The following is a 21,683-nucleotide window of genomic DNA, read 5'->3' on the forward strand; positions in this document are numbered from 1 at the left end:
GTTTCTCTATGAGATAGTAAAAGAAGGTTCAAATTGAACAGCTGCTGTCAACGGCCATTCTAAGCTGAATGTGCGTGCTCTTGTCAGATCGCAGCAGTGATGCAGCTTAAGGCTTGGCAAGTACCAGCATGGGAGACTGGCTTGGAATCCCAAGTTCTGGTGACCTTTTTGAACCTGAAAATTGTGTTAGTTTCTCTATGAGATAGCAAAAGAAGGTTCAAATTGAACAGCTGCTGTCACCGGCCATTCTAAGCTGAATGTGCCTGCTCTTGTCAGATTGCAGCAGCAATGCAGCTTAAGGCTTGGCAAGTACCAGCATGGGAGACTGGCTTGGAATCCCAAGTTCTGGTGACCTTTTTGAACCTGAAAATTGTGTTAGTTTCTATATAAGATAGTAGAAGAAGGTTCAAATTGAACAATTGCTGTCAATGGCCATTCTAAGCTGAATGTGCCTGCTCTCGCCAGATCGCAGCAGCAATGCAGCTTAAGGCTTGGCAAGTACCAGCATGGGAGACTGGCTGGGAATCCCAAGTTCCGTTGCCCTTTTTGAACCTGAAAATTGTGTTAGTTTCTCTATGAGATAGTAAAAGAAGGTTCAAATTGAACAGCTGCTGTCAACGGCCATTCTAAGCTGAATGTGCGTGCTCTTGTCAGATCGCAGCAGCGATGCAGTTTAAGGCTTGGCAAGTACCAGCATGGGAGACTGGCTGGGAATCCCAAGTTCCGTTGACCTTTTTTAACCTGAAAATTGTGTTAGTTTCTCTATGAGATAGCAAAAGAAGGTTCAAATTGAACAGCTGCTGTCAACGGCCATTCTAAGCTGAATGTGCCTGCTCTCGTCAGATCGCAGCAGCAATGCAGCTTAAGGCTTGGCAAGTACCAGCATGGGAGACTGGCTGGGAATCCCAAGTTCCGTTGCCCTTTTTGAACCTGAAAATTGTGTTAGTTTCTCTATGAGATAGCAAAAGAAGGTTCAAATTGAACAACTGCTGTCAACGGCCATTCTAAGCTGAATGTGCCTGCTCTCGTCAGATTGCAGCAGCAATGCAGCTTAAGGCTTGGCAAGTACCAGCATGGGAGACTGGCTGGGAATCCCAAGTTCTGTTGACCTTTTTGAACCTGAAAATTGTGTTAGTTTCTCTATGAGATAGTAAAAGAAGGTTCAAATTGAACAGCTGCTGTCAACGGCCATTCTAAGCTGAATGTGCGTGCTCTTGTCAGATCGCAGCAGCGATGCAGCTTAAGGCTTGGCAAGTTCCAGCATGGGAGACTGGCTGGGAATCCCAAGCTCTGTTGAACTTTTTGAACTTGAAAATTGTTTTAGTTTCTCTATGAGATAGTAAAAGAAGGTTCAATTTGAAATGCTGCTGTCAACGGCCATTCTAAGCTGAATGTGCCTGCTCTTGTCAGATCGCAGCAGCAATGCAGCTTAAGGCTTGGCAAGTACCAGCATGGGAGACTGGCTGGGAATCCCAAGTTCCGTTGACCTTTTTGAACCTGAAAATTGTGTTAGTTTCTCTATGAGATAGTAAAAGAAGGTTCAAATTGAACAGCTGCTGTCAACGGCCATTCTAAGCTGAATGTGCGTGCTCTTGTCAGATCGCAGCAGCGATGCAGCTTAAGGCTTAGCAAGTACCAGCATGGGAGACTGGCTGGGAATCCCAAGTTCTGTTGACCTTTTTGAACCTGAAAATTGTGTTAGTTTCTCTATGAGATAGTAGAAGAAGGTTCAAATTGAACAACTGCTGTCAACGGCCATTCTAAGCTGAATCTGTGTGCTCTTGTCAGATCGCAGCAGCGATGCAGCTTAAGACTTGGCAAGTACCAGCATGGGAGACTGGCAGGGAATCCCAAGTTCTGTTGACCGTTTTGAACCTGAAAATTGTGTTAGTTTCTCTATGAGATAGTAAAAGAAGGTTCAAATTGAACAGCTGCTGTCAATGGCCATTCTAAGCTGAATGTGCCTGCTCTCGTCAGATCGCAGCAGCAATGCAGCTTAAGGCTTGGCACGTACCAGCATGGGAGACTGGCTGGGAATCCCAAGTTCCGTTGACCTTTTTGAACCTGAAAATTGTGTTAGTTTCTGTATGAGATAGTAAAAGAAGGTTCAAATTGAAAAGCTGCTGTCAACGGCAATTCTAAGCTGAATGTGCGTGCTCTTCTCAGATCGCAGCAGCGATGCAGCTTAAGGCTTGGCAAGTACCAGCATGGGAGACTGGCTGGGAATCCCAAGTTCTGGTGACCTTTTTGAACCTGAAAATTGTGTTAGTTTCTGTATGAGATAGTAGAAGAAGGTTCAAATTGAACAACTGCTGTCAACGGCCATTCTAAGCTGAATGTGTGTGCTCTTTTCAGATCGCAGCAGCGATGCAGCTTAAGGCTTGGCAAGTACCAGCATGGGAGACTGGCTGGGAATCCCAAGTTCTGTTGACCTTTTTGAACCTGAAAATTGTGTTAGTTTCTCTATGAGATAGTAAAAGAAGGTTCAAATTGAACAGCTGCTGTCAACGGCAATTCTAAGCTGAATGTGCCTGCTCTCGTCAGATTGCAGCAGCAATGCAGCTTAAGGCTTGGCAAGTACCAGCATGGGAGACTGGCTGGGAATCCCAAGTTCCGTTGACCGTTTTGAACCTGAAAATTGTGTTAGTTTCTCTATGAGATAGCAAAAGAAGGTTCAAATTGAACAGCTGCTGTCAACGGCCATTCTAAGCTGAATTTGCCTGCTCTCGTCAGATCGCAGCAGCAATGCAACTTAAGGCTTGGCAAGTACCAGCATGGGAGACTGGCTGGGAATTCCAAGTTCCGTTGACCTTTTTGAACCTGAAAATGTGTTAGTTTCTCTATGAGATAGTAAAAGAAGGTTCAAATTGAACAGCTGCTGTCAACGGCCATTCTAAGCTGAATGTGCCTGCTCTCGTCAGATCGCAGCAGCAATGCAGCTTAAGGCTTGGCAAGTACCAGCATGGGAGACTGGCTGGGAATCCCAAGTTCTGTTGACCTTTTTGAACCTGAAAATGTGTTAGTTTCTCTATGAGATAGTAAAAGAAGGTTCAAATTGAACAGCTGCTGTCAATTGCCATTCTAAGCTGAATGTGCGTGCTCTTGTCAGATCGCAGCAGCGATGCAGCTTAAGGCTTGGCAAGTACCAGCATGGGAGATTGGCTTGGAATCCCAAGTTCTGGTGTCCTTTTTGAACCTGAAAATTGTGTTAGTTTCTCTATGAGATAGCAAAAGAAGGTTCAAATTGAACAGCTGCTGTCAATGGCCATTCTAAGCTGAATGTGCCTGCTCTCGTCAGATCGCAGCAGCAATGCAGCTTAAGGCTTGGCAAGTACCAGCATGGGAGACTGGCTGGGAATCCCAAGTTCCGTTGACCTTTTTGAACCTGAAAATTGTGTTAGTTTCTGTATGAGATAGTAATAGAAGGTTCAAATTGAAAAGCTGCTGTCAACGGCAATTCTAAGCTGAATGTGCGTGCTCTTCTCAGATCGCAGCAGCGATGCAGCTTAAGGCTTGGCAAGTACCAGCATGGGAGACTGGCTGGGAATCCAAAGTTCTGGTGACCTTTTTGAACCTGAAAATTGTGTTAGTTTCTCTATGAGATAGTAGAAGAAGGTTCAAATTGAACAACTGCTGTCAACGGCCATTCTAAGCTGAATGTGTGTGCTCTTTTCAGATCGCAGCAGCGATGCAGCTTAAGGCTTGGCAAGTACCAGCATGGGAGACTGGCTGGGAATCCCAAGTTCTGTTGACCTTTTTGAACCTGAAAATTGTGTTAGTTTCTCTATGAGATAGTAAAAGAAGGTTCAAATTGAACAGCTGCTGTCAACGGCAATTCTAAGCTGAATGTGCCTGCTCTCGTCAGATTGCAGCAGCAATGCAGCTTAAGGCTTGGCAAGTACCAGCATGGGAGACTGGCTGGGAATTCCAAGTTCCGTTGACCTTTTTGAACCTGAAAATGTGTTAGTTTCTCTATGAGATAGTAAAAGAAGGTTCAAATTGAACAGCTGCTGTCAACGGCCATTCTAAGCTGAATGTGCCTGCTCTTGTCAGATCGCAGCTTAAGGCTTGGCAAGTACCAGCATGGGAGACTGGCTTGGAATCCCAAGTTCTGGTGACCTTTTTGAACCTGAAAATTGTGTTAGTTTCTCTATGAGATAGCAAAAGAAGGTTCAAATTGAACAGCTGCTGTCAATGGCCATTCTAAGCTGAATGTGCCTGCTCTTGTCAGATTGCAGCAGCAATGCAGCTTAAGGCTTGGCAAGTACCAGCATGGGAGACTGGCTGGGAATCCCAAGTTCCGTTGCCCTTTTTGAACCTGAAAATTGTGTTAGTTTCTCTATGAGATAGTAAAAGAAGGTTCAAATTGAACAGCTGCTGTCAACGGCCATTCTAAGCTGAATGTGCGTGCTCTTTTCAGATCGCAGCAGCGATGCAGCTTAAGGCTTGGCAAGTACCAGCATGGGAGACTGGCTTGGAATCCCAAGTTCTGGTGACCTTTTTGAACCTGAAAATTGTGTTAGTTTCTATATGAGAAAGTAGAAGAAGGTTCAAATTGAACAACTGCTGTCAATGGCCATTCTAAGCTGAATGTGCCTGCTCTCGTCAGATCGCAGCAGCAATGCAGCTTAAGGCTTGGCAAGTACCAGCATGGGAGACTGGCTGGGAATCCCAAGTTCTGTTGACCTTTTTGAACCTGAAAATGTGTTAGTTTCTCTATGAGATAGCAAAAGAAGGTTCAAATTGAACAACTGCTGTCAACGGCCATTCTAAGCTGAATGTGCCTGCTCTCGTCAGATCGCAGCAGAAATGCAGCTTAAGGCTTGGCAAGTACCAGCATGGGAGACTGGCTGGGAATCCCAAGTTCTGTTGCCCTTTTTGAACCTGAAAATTGTGTTAGTTTCTCTATGAGATAGTAAAAGAAGGTTCAAATTGAACAGCTGCTGTCAACGGCCATTCTAAGCTGAATGTGCGTGCTCTTGTCAGATCGCAGCAGCGATGCAGCTTAAGGCTTGGCAAGTTCAAGCATGGGAGACTGGCTGGGAATCCCAAGTTCTGTTGAACTTTTTGAACTTGAAAATTGTTTTAGTTTCTCTATGAGATAGTAAAAGAAGGTTCAATTTGAAATGCTGCTGTCAACGGCCATTCTAAGCTGAATGTGCCTGCTCTTGTCAGATCGCAGCAGCGATGCAGCTTAAGGCTTGGCAAGTACCAGCATGGGAGACTGGCTGGGAATCCCAAGTTCTGGTGACTTTTTTGAACCTGAAAATTGTGTTAGTTTCTCTATGAGATAGTAGAAGAAGGTTCAAATTGAACAACTGCTGTCAACGGCCATTCTAAGCTGAATCTGTGTGCTCTTGTCAGATCGCAGCAGCGATGCAGCTTAAGACTTGGCAAGTACCAGCATGGGAGACTGGCAGGGAATCCCAAGTTCTGTTGACCTTTTTGAACCTGAAAATTGTGTTAGTTTCTCTATGAGATAGTAAAAGAAGGTTCAAATTGAACAGCTGCTGTCAATGGCCATTCTAAGCTGAATGTGCCTGCTCTCGTCAGATCGCAGCAGCAATGCAGCTTAAGGCTTGGCAAGTACCAGCATGGGAGACTGGCTGGGAATCCCAAGTTCCGTTGACCTTTTTGAACCTGAAAATTGTGTTAGTTTCTGTATGAGATAGTAAAAGAAGGTTCAAATTGAAAAGCTGCTGTCAACGGCAATTCTAAGCTGAATGTGCGTGCTCTTTTCAGATCGCAGCAGCGATGCAGCTTAAGGCTTGGCAAGTACCAGCATGGGAGACTGGCTTGGAATCCCAAGTTCTGGTGACCTTTTTGAACCTGAAAATTGTGTTAGTTTCTATATGAGAAAGTAGAAGAAGGTTCAAAATGAACAACTGCTGTCAATGGCCATTCTAAGCTGAATGTGCCTGCTCTCGTCAGATCGCAGCAGCAATGCAGCTTAAGGCTTGGCAAGTACCAGCATGGGAGACTGGCTGGGAATCCCAAGTTCCGTTGACCTTTTTGAACCTGAAAATTGTGTTAGTTTCTCTATGAGATAGTAAAAGAAGGTTCAAATTGAACAGCTGCTGTCAACGGCCATTCTAAGCTGAATGTGCCTGCTCTCGTCAGATCGCAGCAGCAATGCAGCTTAAGGCTTGGCAAGTACCAGCATGGGAGACTGGCTGGGAATCCCAAGTTCTGTTGACCTTTTTGAACCTGAAAATGTGTTAGTTTCTCTATGAGATAGCAAAAGAAGGTTCAAATTGAACAACTGCTGTCAACGGCCATTCTAAGCTGAATGTGCCTGCTCTCGTCAGATCGCAGCAGCAATGCAGCTTAAGGCTTGGCAAGTACCAGCATGGGAGACTGGCTGGGAATCCCAAGTTCTGTTGACCTTTTTGAACCTGAAAATTGTGTTAGTTTCTCTATGAGATAGTAAAAGAAGGTTCAAATTGAACAGCTGCTGTCAACGGCCATTCTAAGCTGAATGTGCGTGCTCTTGTCAGATCGCAGCAGCGATGCAGCTTAAGGCTTGGCAAGTTCCAGCATGGGAGACTGGCTGGGAATCCCAAGCTCTGTTGAACTTTTTGAACTTGAAAATTGTTTTAGTTTCTCTATGAGATAGTAAAAGAAGGTTCAATTTGAAATGCTGCTGTCAACGGCCATTCTAAGCTGAATGTGCCTGCTCTTGTCAGATCGCAGCAGCAATGCAGCTTAAGGCTTGGCAAGTACCAGCATGGGAGACTGGCTGGGAATCCCAAGTTCCGTTGACCTTTTTGAACCTGAAAATTGTGTTAGTTACTCTATGAGATAGTAAAAGAAGGTTCAAATTGAACAGCTGCTGTCAACGGCCATTCTAAGCTGAATGTGCGTGCTCTTGTCAGATCGCAGCAGCGATGCAGCTTAAGGCTTAGCAAGTACCAGCATGGGAGACTGGCTGGGAATCCCAAGTTCTGTTGACCTTTTTGAACCTGAAAATTGTGTTAGTTTCTCTATGAGATAGTACAAGAAGGTTCAAATTGAACAACTGCTGTCAACGGCCATTCTAAGCTGAATCTGTGTGCTCTTGTCAGATCGCAGCAGCGATGCAGCTTAAGACTTGGCAAGTACCAGCATGGGAGACTGGCAGGGAACCCCAAGTTCTGTTGACCTTTTTGAACCTGAAAATTGTGTTAGTTTCTCTATGAGATAGTAAAAGAAGGTTCAAATTGAACAGCTGCTGTCAATGGCCATTCTAAGCTGAATGTGCCTGCTCTCGTCAGATCGCAGCAGCAATGCAGCTTAAGGCTTGGCAAGTACCAGCATGGGAGACTGGCTGGGAATCCCAAGTTCCGTTGACCTTTTTGAACCTGAAAATTGTGTTAGTTTCTGTATGAGATAGTAAAAGAAGGTTCAAATTGAACAGCTGCTGTCAACGGCCATTCTAAGCTGAATGTGCCTGCTCTCGTCAGATCGCAGCAGCAATGCAGCTTAAGGCTTGGCAAGTACCAGCATGGGAGACTGGCTGGGAATCCCAAGTTCTGTTGACCTTTTTGAACCTGAAAATGTGTTAGTTTCTCTATGAGATAGTAAAAGAAGGTTCAAATTGAACAGCTGCTGTCAACGGCCATTCTAAGCTGAATGTGCGTGCTCTTGTCAGATCGCAGCAGCGATGCAGCTTAAGGCTTGGCAAGTACCAGCATGGGAGATTGGCTTGGAATCCCAAGTTCTGGTGTCCTTTTTGAACCTGAAAATTGTGTTAGTTTCTCTATGAGATAGCAAAAGAAGGTTCAAATTGAACAGCTGCTGTCAATGGCCATTCTAAGCTGAATGTGCCTGCTCTCGTCAGATCGCAGCAGCAATGCAGCTTAAGGCTTGGCAAGTACCAGCATGGGAGACTGGCTGGGAATCCCAAGTTCCGTTGACCTTTTTGAACCTGAAAATTGTGTTAGTTTCTGTATGAGATAGTAATAGAAGGTTCAAATTGAAAAGCTGCTGTCAATGGCAATTCTAAGCTGAATGTGCGTGCTCTTGTCAGATCGCAGCAGCGATGCAGCTTAAGGCTTGGCAAGTACCAGCATGGGAGACTGGCTGGGAATCCCAAGTTCTGTTGACCTTTTTGAACCTGAAAATTGTGTTAGTTTCTCTATGAGATAGTAAAAGAAGGTTCAAATTGAACAGCTGCTGTCAACGGCAATTCTAAGCTGAATGTGCCTGCTCTCGTCAGATTGCAGCAGCAATGCAGCTTAAGGCTTGGCAAGTACCAGCATGGGAGACTGGCTGGGAATTCCAAGTTCCGTTGACCTTTTTGAACCTGAAAATGTGTTAGTTTCTCTATGAGATAGTAAAAGAAGGTTCAAATTGAACAGCTGCTGTCAACGGCCATTCTAAGCTGAATGTGCCTGCTCTCGTCAGATCGCAGCAGCAATGCAGCTTAAGGCTTGGCAAGTACCAGCATGGGAGACTGGCTGGGAATCCCAAGTTCTGTTGACCTTTTTGAACCTGAAAATGTGTTAGTTTCTCTATGAGATAGTAAAAGAAGGTTCAAATTGAACAGCTGCTGTCAACGGCCATTCTAAGCTGAATGTGCATGCTCTCGCCAGATCGCAGCAGCAATGCAGCATAAGGCTTGGCAAGTACCAGCATGGGAGACTGGCTGGGAATCCCAAGTTCCGTTGCCCTTTTTGAACCTGAAAATTGTGTTAGTTTCTCTATGAGATAGTAAAAGAAGGTTCAAATTGAACAGCTGCTGTCAACGGCCATTCTAAGCTGAATGTGCGTGCTCTTGTCAGATCGCAGCTTAAGGCTTGGCAAGTACCAGCATGGGAGACTGGCTTGGAATCCCAAGTTCTGGTGACCTTTTTGAACCTGAAAATTGTGTTAGTTTCTATATAAGATAGTAGAAGAAGGTTCAAATTGAACAACTGCTGTCAATGGCCATTCTAAGCTGAATGTGCCTGCTCTCGCCAGATCGCAGCAGCAATGCAGCTTAAGGCTTGGCAAGTACCAGCATGGGAGACTGGCTGGGAATCCCAAGTTCCGTTGCCCTTTTTGAACCTGAAAATTGTGTTAGTTTCTCTATGAGATAGTAAAAGAAGGTTCAAATTGAACAGCTGCTGTCAACGGCCATTCTAAGCTGAATGTGCGTGCTCTTTTCAGATCGCAGCAGCGATGCAGCTTAAGGCTTGGCAAGTACCAGCATGGGAGACTGGCTTGGAATCCCAAGTTCTGGTGACCTTTTTGAACCTGAAAATTGTGTTAGTTTCTATATGAGAAAGTAGAAGAAGGTTCAAAATGAACAACTGCTGTCAATGGCCATTCTAAGCTGAATGTGCCTGCTCTCGTCAGATCGCAGCAGCAATGCAGCTTAAGGCTTGGCAAGTACCAGCATGGGAGACTGGCTGGGAATCCCAAGTTCCGTTGACCTTTTTGAACCTGAAAATTGTGTTAGTTTCTCTATGAGATAGTAAAAGAAGGTTCAAATTGAACAGCTGCTGTCAACGGCCATTCTAAGCTGAATGTGCGTGCTCTTGTCAGATCGCAGCAGCGATGCAGCTTAAGGCTTGGCAAGTTCAAGCATGGGAGACTGGCTGGGAATCCCAAGTTCTGTTGAACTTTTTGAACTTGAAAATTGTTTTAGTTTCTCTATGAGATAGTAAAAGAAGGTTCAATTTGAAATGCTGCTGTCAACGGCCATTCTAAGCTGAATGTGCCTGCTCTTGTCAGATCGCAGCAGCGATGCAGCTTAAGGCTTGGCAAGTACCAGCATGGGAGACTGGCTGGGAATCCCAAGTTCTGGTGACTTTTTTGAACCTGAAAATTGTGTTAGTTTCTCTATGAGATAGTAGAAGAAGGTTCAAATTGAACAACTGCTGTCAACGGCCATTCTAAGCTGAATCTGTGTGCTCTTGTCAGATCGCAGCAGTGATGCAGCTTAAGACTTGGCAAGTACCAGCATGGGAGACTGGCAGGGAATCCCAAGTTCTGTTGACCTTTTTGAACCTGAAAATTGTGTTAGTTTCTCTATGAGATAGTAAAAGAAGGTTCAAATTGAACAGCTGCTGTCAACGGCCATTCTAAGCTGAATGTGCCTGCTCTCGTCAGATCGCAGCAGCAATGCAGCTTAAGGCTTGGCAAGTACCAGCATGGGAGACTGGCTGGGAATCCCAAGTTCCGTTGACCTTTTTGAACCTGAAAATTGTGTTAGTTTCTCTATGAGATAGTAAAAGAAGGTTCAAATTGAACAGCTGCTGTCAACGGCCATTCTAAGCTGAATGTGCCTGCTCTCGTCAGATCGCAGCAGCAATGCAGCTTAAGGCTTGGCAAGTACCAGCATGGGAGACTGGCTGGGAATCCCAAGTTCTGTTGACCTTTTTGAACCTGAAAATGTGTTAGTTTCTCTATGAGATAGTAAAAGAAGGTTCAAATTGAACAGCTGCTGTCAACGGCCATTCTAAGCTGAATGTGCATGCTCTCGCCAGATCGCAGCAGCAATGCAGCATAAGGCTTGGCAAGTACCAGCATGGGAGACTGGCTGGGAATCCCAAGTTCCGTTGCCCTTTTTGAACCTGAAAATTGTGTTAGTTTCTCTATGAGATAGTAAAAGAAGGTTCAAATTGAACAGCTGCTGTCAACGGCCATTCTAAGCTGAATGTGCGTGCTCTTGTCAGATCGCAGCTTAAGGCTTGGCAAGTACCAGCATGGGAGACTGGCTTGGAATCCCAAGTTCTGGTGACCTTTTTGAACCTGAAAATTGTGTTAGTTTCTATATAAGATAGTAGAAGAAGGTTCAAATTGAACAACTGCTGTCAATGGCCATTCTAAGCTGAATGTGCCTGCTCTCGCCAGATCGCAGCAGCAATGCAGCTTAAGGCTTGGCAAGTACCAGCATGGGAGACTGGCTGGGAATCCCAAGTTCCGTTGCCCTTTTTGAACCTGAAAATTGTGTTAGTTTCTCTATGAGATAGTAAAAGAAGGTTCAAATTGAACAGCTGCTGTCAACGGCCATTCTAAGCTGAATGTGCGTGCTCTTTTCAGATCGCAGCAGCGATGCAGCTTAAGGCTTGGCAAGTACCAGCATGGGAGACTGGCTTGGAATCCCAAGTTCTGGTGACCTTTTTGAACCTGAAAATTGTGTTAGTTTCTATATGAGAAAGTAGAAGAAGGTTCAAAATGAACAACTGCTGTCAATGGCCATTCTAAGCTGAATGTGCCTGCTCTCGTCAGATCGCAGCAGCAATGCAGCTTAAGGCTTGGCAAGTACCAGCATGGGAGACTGGCTGGGAATCCCAAGTTCCGTTGACCTTTTTGAACCTGAAAATTGTGTTAGTTTCTCTATGAGATAGTAAAAGAAGGTTCAAATTGAACAGCTGCTGTCAACGGCCATTCTAAGCTGAATGTGCCTGCTCTCGTCAGATCGCAGCAGCAATGCAGCTTAAGGCTTGGCAAGTACCAGCATGGGAGACTGGCTGGGAATCCCAAGTTCTGTTGACCTTTTTGAACCTGAAAATGTGTTAGTTTCTCTATGAGATAGCAAAAGAAGGTTCAAATTGAACAACTGCTGTCAACGGCCATTCTAAGCTGAATGTGCCTGCTCTCGTCAGATCGCAGCAGCAATGCAGCTTAAGGCTTGGCAAGTACCAGCATGAGAGACTGGCTGGGAATCCCAAGTTCTGTTGCCCTTTTTGAACCTGAAAATTGTGTTAGTTTCTCTATGAGATAGTAAAAGAAGGTTCAAATTGAACAGCTGCTGTCAACGGCCATTCTAAGCTGAATGTGCGTGCTCTTGTCAGATCGCAGCAGCGATGCAGCTTAAGGCTTGGCAAGTTCAAGCATGGGAGACTGGCTGGGAATCCCAAGTTCTGTTGAACTTTTTGAACTTGAAAATTGTTTTAGTTTCTCTATGAGATAGTAAAAGAAGGTTCAATTTGAAATGCTGCTGTCAACGGCCATTCTAAGCTGAATGTGCCTGCTCTTGTCAGATCGCAGCAGCGATGCAGCTTAAGGCTTGGCAAGTACCAGCATGGGAGACTGGCTGGGAATCCCAAGTTCTGGTGACTTTTTTGAACCTGAAAATTGTGTTAGTTTCTCTATGAGATAGTAGAAGAAGGTTCAAATTGAACAACTGCTGTCAACGGCCATTCTAAGCTGAATCTGTGTGCTCTTGTCAGATCGCAGCAGTGATGCAGCTTAAGACTTGGCAAGTACCAGCATGGGAGACTGGCAGGGAATCCCAAGTTCTGTTGACCTTTTTGAACCTGAAAATTGTGTTAGTTTCTCTATGAGATAGTAAAAGAAGGTTCAAATTGAACAGCTGCTGTCAATGGCCATTTTAAGCTGAATGTGCCTGCTCTCGTCAGATCGCAGCAGCAATGCAGCTTAAGGCTTGGCAAGTACCAGCATGGGAGACTGGCTGGGAATCCCAAGTTCCGTTGACCTTTTTGAACCTGAAAATTGTGTTAGTTTCTGTATGAGATAGTAAAAGAAGGTTCAAATTGAAAAGCTGCTGTCAACGGCAATTCTAAGCTGAATGTGCGTGCTCTTCTCAGATCGCAGCAGCGATGCAGCTTAAGGCTTGGCAAGTACCAGCATGGGAGACTGGCTGGGAATCCCAAGTTCTGGTGACCTTTTTGAACCTGAAAATTGTGTTAGTTTCTCTATGAGATAGTAGAAGAAGGTTCAAATTGAACAACTGCTGTCAACGGCCATTCTAAGCTGAATGTGTGTGCTCTTTTCAGATCGCAGCAGCGATGCAGCTTAAGGCTTGGCAAGTACCAGCATGGGAGACTGGCTGGGAATCCCAAGTTCTGTTGACCTTTTTGAACCTGAAAATTGTGTTAGTTTCTCTATGAGATAGTAAAAGAAGGTTCAAATTGAACAGCTGCTGTCAACGGCAATTCTAAGCTGAATGTGCCTGCTCTCGTCAGATTGCAGCAGCAATGCAGCTTAAGGCTTGGCAAGTACCAGCATGGGAGACTGGCTGGGAATCCCAAGTTCCGTTGACCGTTTTGAACCTGAAAATTGTGTTAGTTTCTCTATGAGATAGCAAAAGAAGGTTCAAATTGAACAGCTGCTGTCAACGGCCATTCTAAGCTGAATTTGCCTGCTCTCGTCAGATCGCAGCAGCAATGCAACTTAAGGCTTGGCAAGTACCAGCATGGGAGACTGGCTGGGAATTCCAAGTTCCGTTGACCTTTTTGAACCTGAAAATGTGTTAGTTTCTCTATGAGATAGTAAAAGAAGGTTCAAATTGAACAGCTGCTGTCAACGGCCATTCTAAGCTGAATGTGCCTGCTCTCGTCAGATCGCAGCAGCAATGCAGCTTAAGGCTTGGCAAGTACCAGCATGGGAGACTGGCTGGGAATCCCAAGTTCCGTTGACCTTTTTGAACCTGAAAATTGTGTTAGTTTCTCTATGAGATAGTAAAAGAAGGTTCAAATTGAACAGCTGCTGTCAACGGCCATTCTAAGCTGAATGTGCCTGCTCTCGTCAGATCGCAGCAGCAATGCAGCTTAAGGCTTGGCAAGTACCAGCATGGGAGACTGGCTGGGAATCCCAAGTTCTGTTGACCTTTTTGAACCTGAAAATGTGTTAGTTTCTCTATGAGATAGTAAAAGAAGGTTCAAATTGAACAGCTGCTGTCAACGGCCATTCTAAGCTGAATGTGCCTGCTCTCGCCAGATCGCAGCAGCAATGCAGCATAAGGCTTGGCAAGTACCAGCATGGGAGACTGGCTGGGAATCCCAAGTTCCGTTGCCCTTTTTGAACCTGAAAATTGTGTTAGTTTCTCTATGAGATAGTAAAAGAAGGTTCAAATTGAACAGCTGCTGTCAACGGCCATTCTAAGCTGAATGTGCGTGCTCTTGTCAGATCGCAGCTTAAGGCTTGGCAAGTACCAGCATGGGAGACTGGCTTGGAATCCCAAGTTCTGGTGACCTTTTTGAACCTGAAAATTGTGTTAGTTTCTCTATGAGATAGCAAAAGAAGGTTCAAATTGAACAGCTGCTGTCAACGGCCATTCTAAGCGGAATGTGCCTGCTCTCGTCAGATCGCAGCAGCAATGCAGCTTAAGGCTTGGCAAGTACCAGCATGGGAGACTGGCTGGGAATCCCAAGTTCTGTTGACCTTTTTGAACCTGAAAATGTGTTAGTTTCTCTATGAGATAGCAAAAGAAGGTTCAAATTGAACAACTGCTGTCAACGGCCATTCTAAGCTGAATGTGCCTGCTCTCGTCAGATCGCAGCAGCAATGCAGCTTAAGGCTTGGCAAGTACCAGCATGGGAGACTGGCTGGGAATCCCAAGTTCTGTTGCCCTTTTTGAACCTGAAAATTGTGTTAGTTTCTCTATGAGATAGTAAAAGAAGGTTCAAATTGAACAGCTGCTGTCAACGGCCATTCTAAGCTGAATGTGCGTGCTCTTGTCAGATCGCAGCAGCGATGCAGCTTAAGGCTTGGCAAGTTCAAGCATGGGAGACTGGCTGGGAATCCCAAGTTCTGTTGAACTTTTTGAACTTGAAAATTGTTTTAGTTTCTCTATGAGATAGTAAAAGAAGGTTCAATTTGAAATGCTGCTGTCAACGGCCATTCTAAGCTGAATGTGCCTGCTCTTGTCAGATCGCAGCAGCGATGCAGCTTAAGGCTTGGCAAGTACCAGCATGGGAGACTGGCTGGGAATCCCAAGTTCTGGTGACTTTTTTTAACCTGAAAATTGTGTTAGTTTCTCTATGAGATAGTAGAAGAAGGTTCAAATTGAACAACTGCTGTCAACGGCCATTCTAAGCTGAATCTGTGTGCTCTTGTCAGATCGTAGCAGCGATGCAGCTTAAGACTTGGCAAGTACCAGCATGGGAGACTGGCAGGGAATCCCAAGTTCTGTTGACCTTTTTGAACCTGAAAATTGTGTTAGTTTCTCTATGAGATAGTAAAAGAAGGTTCAAATTGAACAGCTGCTGTCAATGGCCATTCTAAGCTGAATGTGCCTGCTCTCGTCAGATCGCAGCAGCAATGCAGCTTAAGGCTTGGCAAGTACCAGCATGGGAGACTGGCTGGGAATCCCAAGTTCCGTTGACCTTTTTGAACCTGAAAATTGTGTTAGTTTCTGTATGAGATAGTAAAAGAAGGTTCAAATTGAAAAGCTGCTGTCAACGGCAATTCTAAGCTGAATGTGCGTGCTCTTCTCAGATCGCAGCAGCGATGCAGCTTAAGGCTTGGCAAGTACCAGCATGGGAGACTGGCTGGGAATCCCAAGTTCTGGTGACCTTTTTGAACCTGAAAATTGTGTTAGTTTCTCTATGAGATAGTAGAAGAAGGTTCAAATTGAACAACTGCTGTCAACGGCCATTCTAAGCTGAATGTGTGTGCTCTTTTCAGATCGCAGCAGCGATGCAGCTTAAGGCTTGGCAAGTACCAGCATGGGAGACTGGCTGGGAATCCCAAGTTCTGTTGACCTTTTTGAACCTGAAAATTGTGTTAGTTTCTCTATGAGATAGTAAAAGAAGGTTCAAATTGAACAGCTGCTGTCAACGGCAATTCTAAGCTGAATGTGCCTGCTCTCGTCAGATTGCAGCAGCAATGCAGCTTAAGGCTTGGCAAGTACCAGCATGGGAGACTGGCTGGGAATCCCAAGTTCCGTTGACCGTTTTGAACCTGAAAATTGTGTTAGTTTCTCTATGAGATAGCAAAAGAAGGTTCAAATTGAACAGCTGCTGTCAACGGCCATTCTAAGCTGAATTTGCCTGCTCTCGTCAGATCGCAGCAGCAATGCAACTTAAGGCTTGGCAAGTACCAGCATGGGAGACTGGCTGGGAATTCCAAGTTCCGTTGACCTTTTTGAACCTGAAAATGTGTTAGTTTCTCTATGAGATAGTAAAAGAAGGTTCAAATTGAACAGCTGCTGTCAACGGCCATTCTAAGCTGAATGTGCCTGCTCTCGTCAGATCGCAGCAGCAATGCAGCTTAAGGCTTGGCAAGTACCAGCATGGGAGACTGGCTGGGAATCCCAAGTTCCGTTGACCTTTTTGAACCTGAAAATTGTGTTAGTTTCTCTATGAGATAGTAAAAGAAGGTTCAAATTGAACAGCTGCTGTCAACGGCCATTCTAAGCTGAATGTGCCTGCTCTCGTCAGATCGCAGCAGCAATGCAGCTTAAGGCTTGGCAAGTACCAGCATGGGAGACTGGCTGGGAATCCCAAGTTCTGTTGACCTTTTTGAACCTGAAAATGTGTTAGTTTCTCTATGAGATAGTAAAAGAAGGTTCAAATTGAACAGCTGCTGTCAACGGCCATTCTAAGCTGAATGTGCCTGCTCTCGCCAGATCGCAGCAGCAATGCAGCATAAGGCTTGGCAAGTACCAGCATGGGAGACTGGCTGGGAATCCCAAGTTCCGTTGCCCTTTTTGAACCTGAAAATTGTGTTAGTTTCTCTATGAGATAGTAAAAGAAGGTTCAAATTGAACAGCTGCTGTCAACGGCCATTCTAAGCTGAATGTGCGTGCTCTTGTCAGATCGCAGCTTAAGGCTTGGCAAGTACCAGCATGGGAGACTGGCTTGGAATCCCAAGTTCTGGTGACCTTTTTGAACCTGAAAATTGTGTTAGTTTCTCTATGAGATAGCAAAAGAAGGTTCAAATTGAACAGCTGCTGTCAACGGCCATTCTAAGCGGAATGTGCCTGCTCTCGTCAGATCGCAGCAGCAATGCAGCTTAAGGCTTGGCAAGTACCAGCATGGGAGACTGGCTGGGAATCCCAAGTTCTGTTGACCTTTTTGAACCTGAAAATGTGTTAGTTTCTCTATGAGATAGCAAAAGAAGGTTCAAATTGAACAACTGCTGTCAACGGCCATTCTAAGCTGAATGTGCCTGCTCTCGTCAGATCGCAGCAGCAATGCAGCTTAAGGCTTGGCAAGTACCAGCATGGGAGACTGGCTGGGAATCCCAAGTTCTGTTGCCCTTTTTGAACCTGAAAATTGTGTTAGTTTCTCTATGAGATAGTAAAAGAAGGTTCAAATTGAACAGCTGCTGTCAACGGCCATTCTAAGCTGAATGTGCGTGCTCTTGTCAGATCGCAGCAGCGATGCAGCTTAAGGCTTGGCAAGTTCAAGCATGGGAGACTGGCTGGGAATCCCAAGTTCTGTTGAACTTTTTGAACTTGAAAATTGTTTTAGTTTCTCTATGAGATAGTAAAAGAAGGTTCAATTTGAAATGCTGCTGTCAACGGCCATTCTAAGCTGAATGTGCCTGCTCTTGTCAGATCGCAGCAGCGATGCAGCTTAAGGCTTGGCAAGTACCAGCATGGGAGACTGGCTGGGAATCCCAAGTTCTGGTGACTTTTTTTAACCTGAAAATTGTGTTAGTTTCTCTATGAGATAGTAGAAGAAGGTTCAAATTGAACAACTGCTGTCAACGGCCATTCTAAGCTGAATCTGTGTGCTCTTGTCAGATCGTAGCAGCGATGCAGCTTAAGACTTGGCAAGTACCAGCATGGGAGACTGGCAGGGAATCCCAAGTTCTGTTGACCTTTTTGAACCTGAAAATTGTGTTAGTTTCTCTATGAGATAGTAAAAGAAGGTTCAAATTGAACAGCTGCTGTCAATGGCCATTCTAAGCTGAATGTGCCTGCTCTCGTCAGATCGCAGCAGCAATGCAGCTTAAGGCTTGGCAAGTACCAGCATGGGAGACTGGCTGGGAATCCCAAGTTCCGTTGACCTTTTTGAACCTGAAAATTGTGTTAGTTTCTGTATGAGATAGTAAAAGAAGGTTCAAATTGAAAAGCTGCTGTCAACGGCAATTCTAAGCTGAATGTGCGTGCTCTTCTCAGATCGCAGCAGCGATGCAGCTTAAGGCTTGGCAAGTACCAGCATGGGAGACTGGCTGGGAATCCCAAGTTCTGGTGACCTTTTTGAACCTGAAAATTGTGTTAGTTTCTCTATGAGATAGTAGAAGAAGGTTCAAATTGAACAACTGCTGTCAACGGCCATTCTAAGCTGAATGTGTGTGCTCTTTTCAGATCGCAGCAGCGATGCAGCTTAAGGCTTGGCAAGTACCAGCATGGGAGACTGGCTGGGAATCCCAAGTTCTGTTGACCTTTTTGAACCTGAAAATTGTGTTAGTTTCTCTATGAGATAGTAAAAGAAGGTTCAAATTGAACAGCTGCTGTCAACGGCAATTCTAAGCTGAATGTGCCTGCTCTCGTCAGATTGCAGAAGCAATGCAGCTTAAGGCTTGGCAAGTACCAGCATGGGAGACTGGCTGGGAATCCCAAGTTCCGTTGACCGTTTTGAACCTGAAAATTGTGTTAGTTTCTCTATGAGATAGCAAAAGAAGGTTCAAATTGAACAGCTGCTGTCAACGGCCATTCTAAGCTGAATTTGCCTGCTCTCGTCAGATCGCAGCAGCAATGCAACTTAAGGCTTGGCAAGTACCAGCATGGGAGACTGGCTGGGAATTCCAAGTTCCGTTGACCTTTTTGAACCTGAAAATGTGTTAGTTTCTCTATGAGATAGTAAAAGAAGGTTCAAATTAAACAGCTGCTGTCAACGGCCATTCTAAGCTGAATGTGCCTGCTCTCGTCAGATCGCAGCAGCAATGCAGCTTAAGGCTTGGCAAGTACCAGCATGGGAGACTGGCTGGGAATCCCAAGTTCCGTTGACCTTTTTGAACCTGAAAATTGTGTTAGTTTCTCTATGAGATAGTAAAAGAAGGTTCAAATTGAACAGCTGCTGTCAACGGCCATTCTAAGCTGAATGTGCCTGCTCTCGTCAGATCGCAGCAGCAATGCAGCTTAAGGCTTGGCAAGTACCAGCATGGGAGACTGGCTGGGAATCCCAAGTTCTGTTGACCTTTTTGAACCTGAAAATGTGTTAGTTTCTCTATGAGATAGTAAAAGAAGGTTCAAATTGAACAGCTGCTGTCAACGGCCATTCTAAGCTGAATGTGCGTGCTCTTGTCAGATCGCAGCAGCGATGCAGCTTAAGGCTTGGCAAGTACCAGCATGGGAGACTGGCTGGGAATCCCAAGTTCTGTTGACCTTTTTGAACCTGAAAATGTGTTAGTTTCTCTATGAGATAGTAAAAGAAGGTTCAAATTGAACAGCTGCTGTCAACGGCCATTCTAAGCTGAATGTGCGTGCTCTTGTCAGATCGCAGCAGCGATGCAGCTTAAGGCTTGGCAAGTACCAGCATGGGAGACTGGCTTGGAATCCCAAGTTCTGGTGACCTTTTTGAACCTGAAAATTGTGTTAGTTTCTCTATGAGATAGCAAAAGAAGGTTCAAATTGAACAACTGCTGTCAATGGCCATTCTAAGCTGAATGTGCCTGCTCTCGCCAGATCGCAGCAGCAATGCAGCATAAGGCTTGGCAAGTACCAGCATGGGAGACTGGCTGGGAATCCCAAGTTCCGTTGCCCTTTTTGAACCTGAAAATTGTGTTAGTTTCTCTATGAGATAGTAAAAGAAGGTTCAAATTGAACAGCTGCTGTCAACGGCCATTCTAAGCTGAATGTGCGTGCTCTTGTCAGATCGCAGCTTAAGGCTTGGCAAGTACCAGCATGGGAGACTGGCTTGGAATCCCAAGTTCTGGTGACCTTTTTGAACCTGAAAATTGTGTTAGTTTCTCTATGAGATAGCAAAAGAAGGTTCAAATTGAACAGCTGCTGTCAACGGCCTTTCTAAGCTGAATGTGCCTGCTCTTGTCAGATTGCAGCAGCAATGCAGCTTAAGGCTTGGCAAGTACCAGCATGGGAGACTGGCTTGGAATCCCAAGTTCTGGTGACCTTTTTGAACCTGAAAATTGTGTTAGTTTCTATATAAGATAGTAGAAGAAGGTTCAAATTGAACAACTGCTGTCAATGGCCATTCTAAGCTAAATGTGCCTGCTCTCGCCAGATCGCAGCAGCAATGCAGCTTAAGGCTTGGCAAGTACCAGCATGGGAGACTGGCTGGGAATCCCAAGTTCCGTTGCCCTTTTTGAACCTGAAAATTGTGTTAGTTTCTCTATGAGATAGTAAAAGAAGGTTCAAATTGAACAGCTGCTGTCAACGGCCATTCTAAGCTGAATGTGCGTGCTCTTGTCAGATTGCAGCAGCGATGCATCTTAAGGCTTGGCAAGTACCAGCATGGGAGACTGGCTTGGAATCCCAAGTTCTGGTGACCTTTTTGAACCTGAAAATTGTGTTAGTTTCTATATGAGAAAGTAGAAGAAGGTTCAAATTGAACAACTGCTGTCAATTGCCATTCTAAGCTGAATGTGCCTGCTCTCGTCAGATCGCAGCAGCAATGCAGCTTAAGGCTTGGCAAGTACCAGCATGGGAGACTGGCTGGGAATCCCAAGTTCCGTTGACCTTTTTGAACCTGAAAATTTGTTAGTTTCTCTATGAGATAGCAAAAGAAGGTTCAAATTGAACAGCTGCTGTCAACGGCCATTCTAAGCTGAATGTGCGTGCACTTGTCAGATCGCAGCAGCGATGCAGCTTAAGGCTTGGCAAGTACCAGCATGGGAGACTGGCTTGGAATCCAAAGTTCTGGTGACCTTTTTGAACCTTAAAATTGTGTTAGTTTCTATATGAGAAAGTAGAAGAAGGTTCAAATTGAACAACTGCTGTCAATGGCCATTCTAAGCTGAATGTGCCTGCTCTCGTCAGATCGCAGCAGCAATGCAGCTTAAGGCTTGGCAAGTACCAGCATGGGAGACTGGCTGGCAATCCCAAGTTCCGTTGCCCTTTTTGAACCTGAAAATTGTGTTAGTTTCTCTATGAGATAGTAAAAGAAGGTTCAAATTGAACAGCTGCTGTCAACGGCCATTCTAAGCTGAATGTGCCTGCTCTCGTCAGATCGCAGCAGCAATGCAGCTTAAGGCTTGGCAAGTACCAGCATGGGAGACTGGCTGGCAATCCCAAGTTCCGTTGCCCTTTTTGAACCTGAAAATTGTGTTAGTTTCTCTATGAGATAGTAAAAGAAGGTTCAAATTGAACAGCTGCTGTCAACGGCCATTCTAAGCTGAATGTGCGTGCTCTTGTCAGATCGCAGCAGCGATGCAGCTTAAGGCTTGGCAAGTACCAGCATGGGAGACTGGCTTGGAATCCCAAGTTCTGGTGACCTTTTTGAACCTGAAAATTGTGTTAGTTTCTCTATGAGATAGCAAAAGAAGGTTCAAATTGAACAACTGCTGTCAATGGCCATTCTAAGCTGAATGTGCCTGCTCTCGCCAGATCGCAGCAGCAATGCAGCATAAGGCTTGGCAAGTACCAGCATGGGAGACTGGCTGGGAATCCCAAGTTCCGTTGCCCTTTTTGAACCTGAAAATTGTGTTAGTTTCTCTATGAGATAGTAAAAGAAGGTTCAAATTGAACAGCTGCTGTCAACGGCCATTCTAAGCTGAATGTGCGTGCTCTTGTCAGATCGCAGCTTAAGGCTTGGCAAGTACCAGCATGGGAGACTGGCTTGGAATCCCAAGTTCTGGTGACCTTTTTGAACCTGAAAATTGTGTTAGTTTCTCTATGAGATAGCAAAAGAAGGTTCAAATTGAACAGCTGCTGTCAACGGCCATTCTAAGCTGAATGTGCCTGCTCTTGTCAGATTGCAGCAGCAATGCAGCTTAAGGCTTGGCAAGTACCAGCATGGGAGACTGGCTTGGAATCCCAAGTTCTGGTGACCTTTTTGAACCTGAAAATTGTGTTAGTTTCTATATAAGATAGTAGAAGAAGGTTCAAATTGAACAACTGC

General features: G+C 45.1%; 53 pseudogenes; all 53 read left to right on the plus strand.

Moving 5' to 3' along the window:
- The first annotated feature begins 424 nt into the window (after positions 1–424).
- Positions 425–543, plus strand: LOC140096804 (5S ribosomal RNA; annotated as a pseudogene).
- Positions 544–613: 70 nt separating this feature from the next.
- On the plus strand, positions 614–732 carry LOC140098545 (5S ribosomal RNA; annotated as a pseudogene).
- A 70-nt stretch (positions 733–802) lies between these two features.
- On the plus strand, positions 803–921 carry LOC140084741 (5S ribosomal RNA; annotated as a pseudogene).
- A 70-nt stretch (positions 922–991) lies between these two features.
- Positions 992–1,110, plus strand: LOC140089555 (5S ribosomal RNA; annotated as a pseudogene).
- A 259-nt stretch (positions 1,111–1,369) lies between these two features.
- LOC140088720 (5S ribosomal RNA) lies at positions 1,370–1,488 on the plus strand (annotated as a pseudogene).
- A 448-nt stretch (positions 1,489–1,936) lies between these two features.
- LOC140091119 (5S ribosomal RNA) lies at positions 1,937–2,055 on the plus strand (annotated as a pseudogene).
- A 448-nt stretch (positions 2,056–2,503) lies between these two features.
- On the plus strand, positions 2,504–2,622 carry LOC140093566 (5S ribosomal RNA; annotated as a pseudogene).
- Positions 2,623–2,692: 70 nt separating this feature from the next.
- On the plus strand, positions 2,693–2,811 carry LOC140093387 (5S ribosomal RNA; annotated as a pseudogene).
- Positions 2,812–2,880: 69 nt separating this feature from the next.
- On the plus strand, positions 2,881–2,999 carry LOC140078755 (5S ribosomal RNA; annotated as a pseudogene).
- A 258-nt stretch (positions 3,000–3,257) lies between these two features.
- LOC140082425 (5S ribosomal RNA) lies at positions 3,258–3,376 on the plus strand (annotated as a pseudogene).
- A 448-nt stretch (positions 3,377–3,824) lies between these two features.
- On the plus strand, positions 3,825–3,943 carry LOC140092117 (5S ribosomal RNA; annotated as a pseudogene).
- Positions 3,944–4,568: 625 nt separating this feature from the next.
- On the plus strand, positions 4,569–4,687 carry LOC140083671 (5S ribosomal RNA; annotated as a pseudogene).
- A 69-nt stretch (positions 4,688–4,756) lies between these two features.
- Positions 4,757–4,875, plus strand: LOC140092467 (5S ribosomal RNA; annotated as a pseudogene).
- Positions 4,876–5,512: 637 nt separating this feature from the next.
- LOC140082426 (5S ribosomal RNA) lies at positions 5,513–5,631 on the plus strand (annotated as a pseudogene).
- Positions 5,632–5,890: 259 nt separating this feature from the next.
- On the plus strand, positions 5,891–6,009 carry LOC140082427 (5S ribosomal RNA; annotated as a pseudogene).
- A 70-nt stretch (positions 6,010–6,079) lies between these two features.
- Positions 6,080–6,198, plus strand: LOC140078756 (5S ribosomal RNA; annotated as a pseudogene).
- Positions 6,199–6,267: 69 nt separating this feature from the next.
- Positions 6,268–6,386, plus strand: LOC140078758 (5S ribosomal RNA; annotated as a pseudogene).
- Positions 6,387–6,645: 259 nt separating this feature from the next.
- LOC140088721 (5S ribosomal RNA) lies at positions 6,646–6,764 on the plus strand (annotated as a pseudogene).
- A 448-nt stretch (positions 6,765–7,212) lies between these two features.
- LOC140082428 (5S ribosomal RNA) lies at positions 7,213–7,331 on the plus strand (annotated as a pseudogene).
- A 70-nt stretch (positions 7,332–7,401) lies between these two features.
- On the plus strand, positions 7,402–7,520 carry LOC140078759 (5S ribosomal RNA; annotated as a pseudogene).
- A 258-nt stretch (positions 7,521–7,778) lies between these two features.
- LOC140082429 (5S ribosomal RNA) lies at positions 7,779–7,897 on the plus strand (annotated as a pseudogene).
- Positions 7,898–8,156: 259 nt separating this feature from the next.
- LOC140092120 (5S ribosomal RNA) lies at positions 8,157–8,275 on the plus strand (annotated as a pseudogene).
- A 69-nt stretch (positions 8,276–8,344) lies between these two features.
- LOC140078760 (5S ribosomal RNA) lies at positions 8,345–8,463 on the plus strand (annotated as a pseudogene).
- A 436-nt stretch (positions 8,464–8,899) lies between these two features.
- LOC140096805 (5S ribosomal RNA) lies at positions 8,900–9,018 on the plus strand (annotated as a pseudogene).
- Positions 9,019–9,277: 259 nt separating this feature from the next.
- LOC140082430 (5S ribosomal RNA) lies at positions 9,278–9,396 on the plus strand (annotated as a pseudogene).
- Positions 9,397–10,033: 637 nt separating this feature from the next.
- Positions 10,034–10,152, plus strand: LOC140087557 (5S ribosomal RNA; annotated as a pseudogene).
- A 70-nt stretch (positions 10,153–10,222) lies between these two features.
- Positions 10,223–10,341, plus strand: LOC140078761 (5S ribosomal RNA; annotated as a pseudogene).
- Positions 10,342–10,777: 436 nt separating this feature from the next.
- On the plus strand, positions 10,778–10,896 carry LOC140096806 (5S ribosomal RNA; annotated as a pseudogene).
- A 259-nt stretch (positions 10,897–11,155) lies between these two features.
- LOC140082431 (5S ribosomal RNA) lies at positions 11,156–11,274 on the plus strand (annotated as a pseudogene).
- Positions 11,275–11,344: 70 nt separating this feature from the next.
- LOC140078762 (5S ribosomal RNA) lies at positions 11,345–11,463 on the plus strand (annotated as a pseudogene).
- Positions 11,464–11,532: 69 nt separating this feature from the next.
- LOC140097631 (5S ribosomal RNA) lies at positions 11,533–11,651 on the plus strand (annotated as a pseudogene).
- Positions 11,652–12,288: 637 nt separating this feature from the next.
- On the plus strand, positions 12,289–12,407 carry LOC140089966 (5S ribosomal RNA; annotated as a pseudogene).
- A 448-nt stretch (positions 12,408–12,855) lies between these two features.
- LOC140093567 (5S ribosomal RNA) lies at positions 12,856–12,974 on the plus strand (annotated as a pseudogene).
- Positions 12,975–13,044: 70 nt separating this feature from the next.
- LOC140093388 (5S ribosomal RNA) lies at positions 13,045–13,163 on the plus strand (annotated as a pseudogene).
- Positions 13,164–13,232: 69 nt separating this feature from the next.
- LOC140087569 (5S ribosomal RNA) lies at positions 13,233–13,351 on the plus strand (annotated as a pseudogene).
- Positions 13,352–13,421: 70 nt separating this feature from the next.
- LOC140078763 (5S ribosomal RNA) lies at positions 13,422–13,540 on the plus strand (annotated as a pseudogene).
- A 436-nt stretch (positions 13,541–13,976) lies between these two features.
- Positions 13,977–14,095, plus strand: LOC140090567 (5S ribosomal RNA; annotated as a pseudogene).
- A 69-nt stretch (positions 14,096–14,164) lies between these two features.
- LOC140086360 (5S ribosomal RNA) lies at positions 14,165–14,283 on the plus strand (annotated as a pseudogene).
- A 637-nt stretch (positions 14,284–14,920) lies between these two features.
- LOC140082432 (5S ribosomal RNA) lies at positions 14,921–15,039 on the plus strand (annotated as a pseudogene).
- Positions 15,040–15,487: 448 nt separating this feature from the next.
- On the plus strand, positions 15,488–15,606 carry LOC140093571 (5S ribosomal RNA; annotated as a pseudogene).
- Positions 15,607–15,676: 70 nt separating this feature from the next.
- Positions 15,677–15,795, plus strand: LOC140093389 (5S ribosomal RNA; annotated as a pseudogene).
- A 69-nt stretch (positions 15,796–15,864) lies between these two features.
- Positions 15,865–15,983, plus strand: LOC140087581 (5S ribosomal RNA; annotated as a pseudogene).
- Positions 15,984–16,053: 70 nt separating this feature from the next.
- On the plus strand, positions 16,054–16,172 carry LOC140078765 (5S ribosomal RNA; annotated as a pseudogene).
- Positions 16,173–16,608: 436 nt separating this feature from the next.
- LOC140090568 (5S ribosomal RNA) lies at positions 16,609–16,727 on the plus strand (annotated as a pseudogene).
- Positions 16,728–16,796: 69 nt separating this feature from the next.
- Positions 16,797–16,915, plus strand: LOC140086361 (5S ribosomal RNA; annotated as a pseudogene).
- Positions 16,916–17,552: 637 nt separating this feature from the next.
- On the plus strand, positions 17,553–17,671 carry LOC140082434 (5S ribosomal RNA; annotated as a pseudogene).
- A 448-nt stretch (positions 17,672–18,119) lies between these two features.
- Positions 18,120–18,238, plus strand: LOC140089250 (5S ribosomal RNA; annotated as a pseudogene).
- A 70-nt stretch (positions 18,239–18,308) lies between these two features.
- Positions 18,309–18,427, plus strand: LOC140093390 (5S ribosomal RNA; annotated as a pseudogene).
- A 69-nt stretch (positions 18,428–18,496) lies between these two features.
- LOC140087595 (5S ribosomal RNA) lies at positions 18,497–18,615 on the plus strand (annotated as a pseudogene).
- Positions 18,616–18,685: 70 nt separating this feature from the next.
- LOC140078766 (5S ribosomal RNA) lies at positions 18,686–18,804 on the plus strand (annotated as a pseudogene).
- Positions 18,805–18,873: 69 nt separating this feature from the next.
- On the plus strand, positions 18,874–18,992 carry LOC140097088 (5S ribosomal RNA; annotated as a pseudogene).
- Positions 18,993–20,184: 1,192 nt separating this feature from the next.
- Positions 20,185–20,303, plus strand: LOC140095322 (5S ribosomal RNA; annotated as a pseudogene).
- A 447-nt stretch (positions 20,304–20,750) lies between these two features.
- On the plus strand, positions 20,751–20,869 carry LOC140098248 (5S ribosomal RNA; annotated as a pseudogene).
- The last annotated feature ends 814 nt before the right edge of the window (positions 20,870–21,683 follow it).

The sequence above is a fragment of the Engystomops pustulosus genome, chromosome 9 (genome assembly GCF_040894005.1).
Source record: "Engystomops pustulosus chromosome 9, aEngPut4.maternal, whole genome shotgun sequence".
Lineage (NCBI taxonomy): Eukaryota > Metazoa > Chordata > Amphibia > Anura > Leptodactylidae > Engystomops > Engystomops pustulosus.